Here is a 7536-nt window from a genome sequence, read left to right on the forward strand (position 1 = left end):
TCGACGCACACGCATGGCTCACGCGTGCGCGTGACTTGAAGCTTTTCATAGCAACGCGTACGCATGACAGGCGAAATTGCACAGCGACGCGTGCACGTGACTGACGTGCACGAGTGACACGCGCAGAAGATTATCGATGCATACGCGTGACTTACGCATACGCGTGACGTGCGCCACGTGCAGAAATTGCAGAAGATGCTGGGGGCAATTTTGGGCTGGTTTTGGACCCAGTTTTTGGCTCAGAAACACAGACTAGAGCCAGGGGACAAGCAGAGACTCAACACACATTCACTTGTACACAATTTTAGTTTTAGTTGGGAATCTTAGAGAGAAAAACTACTACTTCCTCTAGGGTTCTTCATATTCATAGATTTCTAGTTTTATGCTTTTGGATTGGATATTGAGAAGAGTTACTATCTGCGTTTGAAGTCTTTGTCATTACAGTTTGCTTTCTTATTTCCTTGCTCTTTTACTTTTCATTCACTTTGTTCAGAGTTACATATGGATATCTTCGATTTTGGAATTTATTAATGCATAGAGTTATTTTTACCTTTAATTAATTTTCTTTTATTACTTTATTTGAATTACCATGTCTTCTTTTCATTCCCTTTATATGTTTATGAAAATGACATTCATGTCAATGGAGTAGACTCCCCACTTGACTTGGGAGTTGATTAATAGGAGACCCTTGAGTTGGAATACTCAAGTGTTAATTGGTAATTAGAAGTTGTTGGCTGACTCTCTAGTCACTAACGCTAATCCTTCCATGGAAAAGGATTAGGACTTGGGAATCGGAGTTGGTTCAGTTACTTGACTTTCCTTTATTCGGTAAGGGATAACTAAGTAGAAACAACAACCTCTTATCATTACACTTGGGAAAATTCAACAAGGATAGAACTTTCAATTAATCTTCTCCCAGTCAAGGCCTTTTATTTTTCAAATATATAAAACCTCTTATTAATTTTCATTGCTTTAATTAATAATCATTTTATTTTTCCGTCCTCCAACTCTAAAATTTCTCAGAAAATTCCTGACCAATAACTTGCACTCTTTTGTCAACTCGTTGGGAGACGACTTGGGAATTTTACTCTCAGTATTTTATTCTTAAATTGCGACAACTCTTTTTAAATTGATAAGCGAAATTTTCGTCGGTTAAGAACTGTACTTGCAACGCTATCTTTATTATAAATTCTTAATCGGAAATTTTCTGCCCGTCAATTTTTGGCGCTGTTGCCGGGGAGTTGCAACAGTGTGCTAAATTATTGGTTGGTGTAAATATTCTTATATTTGCATCTTTGCATTTTTATTCTATTTTTAGTTTAATTTTTTAATATATTTTATTTTATTACCATGAGCTGTATGTTTCTTTCATTGAATGATGCGTTCACTACCTGATCCAAGCTTAGCCGCATTTGATCCTGAAATCGAAAGAACTATTTCACGTATGAGGCGAGCTCGACGTTGGTTAGCCTCTGAAGGTGGTGAAGTGGTCTCTACTAATTCACCAGTCTTATCTGAGGGTGAATCTGAAGCGCCATTTGAGGAAGAAACAAGCTCCTCTTCTACTGATTCTGTTGATTTATGCACAGGTGATATAGAGTAGCCCAGAAGGATTACTCTTTAGGAAGCAGGAGCTCCGGACTTTACACTGCAACCGTATCAAGCGCATCATCCAAATCTGGCTGCAGATTTTAAACTGAAGACTCTGCTAATCAATCTACTGCCTAAGTTTCATGGCTTACCTGCTCAAGAGCCTATCAAGCACCTCTGATATTTTCAGACAGCCTGCTCAACTACTAGGCGTCATGGTGCAGATGAGACTACCATTTGGCTATATGCCTTCCCGTTCTCTCTTGAGGGAAAGGCAAGGGAATGGTTCTACACTCAACCTGAAGAAGTTGTTACTAATTGGGATCTGCTCAGAAGGGAATTTATGAGTGGATAATTTATACGCTTTTTGGCATTATTTTTAGGTAGTTTTTAATATGTTTTAGTCATTTTTTATTATATTTTTATTAGTTTTTAAATAAAAATCAAATTTCTGGACTTTACTATGAGTTTATGTGTTTTTCTGTGATTTCAGGTATTTGCTGGCTGAAATTGAGGGACCTGAGCAAAAATCTGATTCAGAGGCTGAAAAAGGACTGCAGATGCTGTTGGATTCTGACCTCCCTGCACTCTAAGTGGATTTTCTGGAGCTACAGAAGCCCAATTGGGGCGCTCTCAATTGAGTTGGAAAATAGACATCCTGGGCTTTCCAGTAATATATAATACTTCATACTTTACCCGAGATTTGATGGCCCAAACTGGCATTCCAAGTCAGCATAAAAATTCTGGCGTCAAAACACCAGAACTGGCATAAAAGCTGGAGTTAAACGCCCAAACTGGCACAAAAGCTGGCGTTTAACTCCAAGAAAAGTCTCTACATATGAAAGCTTCAATGCTCAGCCCAAGCACACACCAAGTGGGCCCGGAAGAAGATTTCTGCATTAATTACCTATTTTTGTAAACCCTAGGCAACTAGATTTCTATAAATAGGACCTTTTGCTATTGTATTTTCATACTTTCTCATATAATTTTTCATCTTGGAATACTTTTCATCTTTGGGAGGCTGGCCATTCGGCCATTCCTAGACCCTTTTGTTCTTATGTATTTTCAACGGTGGAGTTTCTACACACTATAGATTAAGGTGTGGAGCTCTGCTGTTCCTCATGAATTAATGCAAAGTACTATTGTTTTTCTATTCAACTCAAGCCTATTTCTTCTCCAAGATATCCATTCGTTCTTCAACATGATGAATGTGATGATCCGTGACACTCATCACCATTCTCACCTATGAACGCGTGCCTGACAACCACTTCCGTTCTACATGCAATCAAGCTTGAGTGTGTATCTCTTGGGTTTCTAATCTAAGATTAGAACCTTCGTGGTATAGGCTAGAACTATTGGCAGCCATTCCTGAGATCCGGAAAGTCTAAACCTTGTCTGTGGTATTCTGAGTAGGATCTGGGAAAGGATGACTGTGACGAGCTTCAAACTCGCGAGTGTTGGGCATAGTGACAGACGCAAAAGGATCAATGGATCCTATTCCAACATGATCGAGAACCGACAGATGATTAGCCGTGCGGTGACAATGCATTTGGACCATTTTCACTGAGAGGACGGGAAGTAGCCATTGACAACGGTGATGCCCAACATAAAGCTTGCCATGGAAAGGAGTATGAATGATTGGATGAAGGCAATAGGAAAGCAGAGGTTTAGGAGGAACAAAGCATCTCCATACGCTTATCTGAAATTCCTACCAATGAATTACATATGTATCTCTATCTTATTTTATGTTTTATTCATCTTTTAATTATCAATTCTCCATAACCATTTGAATTCGCCTGACTGGGATTTACAAGATAACCACAGCTTGCTTCAAGCCGACAATCTCCGTGGGATCGACCCTTACTCACGTAAGGTTTATTACTTGGACAACCCAGTGCACTTGCTGGTTATTTGTGCGAAGTTGTGACAAAGAGTTTAGATTACAATTGTGCATACCAAGTTGTTGGTGCCATTGATGATCACAATTTCGTGCACCAAGTTTTTGGCGCCGTTGCCGGGGATTGTTCAAATTTGGACAACTGGCGGTTCATCTTGTTGCTCAGATTAGGTAATTTTATTTTATGTTTAAGCTTTTTACTTTTTATTTTCGAAAAAAAAGAAAAAATAATATTTCTATTCTGTTCTCCAGAATTTTTAAGAATGAATTCTAGAGTTTCATGATGATTTGTTGAAGTCTAGCTGGTTGTGAAACCATGTCTAAACTTTTGGACCGAGGTTTCAACTTATCATCACAAGAGATTGTTGATTTCTATCAATTTTGCTATTGAAAGTAATGATCTGCTAAAGCTTGGCTGGCCATTGGCCATGTCTAGTGTTTTGGACTGAAGCTTTCATTGAAGGCTTGGCTGGCTAGTAAGCCATGTCTAATTCCTGGACCGGAGATTTAGACTAACATTGCATGATTCTTGGAATCCTTATTAAGAATTTTGAAATCTTTATTTTCTTTTCCAAATAATTTTCAAAAAATTACAAATTTTTTTTATAAAATCATAAAACCAAAAATAATCTATGTTTCTTGTTTAAGTCTAATGTCAATTTTTAAGTTTGGTGTTCTGCATGTTTTATTTAATTCCCTGTATTTTTCGAATGTATGAATTTTGTTCTTCATTATTCTTCAAGTTGTTCTTGATGGTTTCCTTGCCCTGATCTTTAAATTCTCTTGTTTTGTGTGTTTTGTTGTTTTTCATATGCATTCTCAATTTGTTAGTGTCTCTAATATGAAAATTTCTAAGTTTGGTGTCTTGCATGCATTGTTTGTTTGATCTTAGTTTTCCATGATTAGTTGCATTTTGATTATTTCTCATCATTAAAAATTCAAAATTTTTTTCAAAATTGTGTCTTTTCAAGTCAATAATACAGAGAATTGAAGATTCAGAACATTCAGCAGAGGAATTATAGAGAAAAAACTGGACGTTCAAAACGCCCAATGAGGAAGGAAAACTTGCATTTAAATGCCAGCTAAGGTACCTGGCTGGGCGTTAAACGCCCAAAAAGGTAGTATTTTGGGCGTTAAATGCTAGAATGGATACCATTCTAGGCGTTTAACGCTAGGATGGCACAGGAGGGAAGATTTTGTTTTTAATTCAAATCTTTTTCAAATTTTCATAATTTTTCAAGATCAAATCTTTTTCAAATCATATCTTTTCAATCATATCTTTTCAAAATCAAATCCTTTCCATTTTTTCTTACTATTTTTGAAAATCCTTGCTACAATTAATGATTTAATTCAAAATTTTCAAGTTGATACTTGCCTATTAAGAAAGGATCAAAATTTAAATTCTAGAATCATGTCTTTCAATTTCTTGTTAGTCAAGTAATCAACTTTAATTTTAAAAATTTCTTTTAAATTGATTTTCAATCATATCTTCTCAATCATATCTTCTCAATCACATCTTTTTCAAAATAATTTTCAATCATATCTTTTTTTATTTCTGATTTCAAAATATTTTTCAAAATCACTTAACTACTTTCTCAATTTTAATTTTCGAAAATCATCAATCAATTTTTTTCAAAATTTCTTTTAATTATTTCAAAATCTTTTTTTAAAATTCTTCCCCTCTTCTCACATCCTTCTATTTAAGGACTAACACTCCTCCACTATCAGCAATTCGAACTCTCTCTCTATAAGTTCGAATTCTCTCCTTTCTACCTCCTCCTTCTATTCTTCTTTTCCTCTGACATCTCAAGGAATCTTTATACTGTGACATAGAGGATTCCATACTTTCTTCTTCTCTCTTTATGAGCAGGAGCAAAGACAAAGGCATTCTTGTTGAAGCTGATCCTGAACCTGAAAGGACCTTGAAGAGAAAGCTAAGAGAAGCTAAAGCAAAGCTCTCTGTAGAGGACTTAACAGAAATTTTCAAACAAGAAGAAGACATGGCAGCTGAAAATAATAACAATGCCAACAATGCAAGGAAGGTGCTTGGTGACTTTACTGCACCTACTCCCAACTTCTATGGGAGAAGCATCTCTATCCCTGCCATTGGAGCAAACAACTTTGAGCTTAAGCCTCAACTAGTTTCTCTGATGCAACAGAATTGCAAGTTTCATGGACTTCCATTGGAAGATCCTCATCAGTTCCTAGCTAAATTCTTGCAAATCTGTGACACTGTCAAGACCAATGGGGTTGATCCTGAGGTCTACAGGCTTATGCTTTTTCCCTTTACTGTAAGAGACAGAGCTAGAATATGGTTGGATTCACAACCTAAGGAAAGCCTGAACTCTTGGAAAAAGCTGGTCAGTGCTTTTCTGGCCAAATTCTTTCCACCTCAAAAATTGAGTAAGCTTAGAATGGAAGTCCAGACCTTCAGACAGAAGGATGGTGAATCCCTCTATGAAGCTTGGAAAAGATACAAGCAATTGATCAGAAGGTGTCCTTTTGACATGCTTTCAGAATGGAGCATCATAGGTATCTTCTATGATGGTCTGTCTGAACTGTCCAAGATGTCATTGGACAGCTCTTCTGGAGGATCTCTTCATCTGAAGAAGACGCCTGCAGAAGCTCAGGAACTCATTGAAATGGTTTCAAATAACCAATTCATGTACACTTCTGAAAGGAATCATGTGAATAATGGAACAAATCAGAAGAAAGGAGTTCTTGAGATTGATACTCTGAATGTCATATTGGCTCAGAACAAAATATTGACTCAGCAAGTCAATATAATTTCTCAGAGTCTGTCTGGCATGCAAGCAGCAACAGGCAGTACCAAAGAAGCTTCATCTGAAGAAGAAGCTTATGATCCTGAGAACCCAGCAATGGAAGAGGTGAATTACATGGGAGAACCCTATGGAAACACCTATAATCCTTCATGGAAAAATCATCCAAATCTCTCATGGAAGGACCAACAGAGGCCTCAACAAGGCTTCAACAACAGTAATGGTGGAAGAAATAGGTTTAGCAATAGCAAGCCTTTTCCATCATCTTCTCAGCAACAGACAGAGAACTCTGAGCAGAATAATTCTGGCTTAGCAGCCATAGTCTCTGATCTAATTAAAACCACTCAAAGTTTCATGACTGAAACAAGGTCCTCCATTAGAAATTTAGAGGCACAAGTGGGTCAGCTGAGTAAGAAAGTTACTGAAATCCCTCCTAGTACTCTCCCAAGCAATACAGAAGAGAATCCAAAGAGAGAATACAAGGCCATAAACATGTCCCACATGGTCGAATGCATAGGGGAGGGAAAGGCAGTGATTTCCACTAAGGAAGACCTCAATGGACGTCCACTGGCCTCCAAGGAGTTTCTTAATGAGGAACCATGGGAATCTGAGGCTCACACTGAGACCATAGAGATTCCATTGAACCTACTTCTGCCATTCATAAGCTCTGATGAGTATTCTTCCTTTGAAGAGGATGAAGATGTTACTGAAGAGCAAGTTGCTAAGTACCTTGGAGCAATCATGAAGCTAAATGCCAAGTTATTTGGTAATGAGACTTGGGAGGATGAACTCCCTTTGCTCACCAAAGAACTGGATGACTTGACTAGGCAGAGATTACCTCAGAAAAGACAGGACCCTGGAAAGTTCTCAATACCTTGTACCATAGGCACCATGACCTTTGAGAAGGCTTTGTGTGACCTAGGGTCAAGTATAAACCTCATGCCACTCTCTGTGATGGAGAAGCTAGGGATCCATGAGGTACAAGCTACAAGAATCTCACTAGAGATGATAGACAATTCAAGGAAATAGGCTTATGGACTTGTAGAGGATGTCTTGGTAAAGGTTGAAGGCCACTACATCCCTGCTGATTTCATAATCCAAGATACTGGGAAGTGTATGGATGAATCCATCATCTTTGGCAGACCCTTCCTAGCCATAGCAAAAGCTGTGATTGATGTTGACAGAGGAAAATTGGTCCTTTAAGTGAATGAGGACTCCCTTGTGTTTAAAGCTCAAGGATCTCCCTCTGTAACTATGGAGAGGAAGCAT

Source organism: Arachis ipaensis, chromosome B03, assembly GCF_000816755.2.
Source record: "Arachis ipaensis cultivar K30076 chromosome B03, Araip1.1, whole genome shotgun sequence".
NCBI lineage: Eukaryota > Viridiplantae > Streptophyta > Magnoliopsida > Fabales > Fabaceae > Arachis > Arachis ipaensis.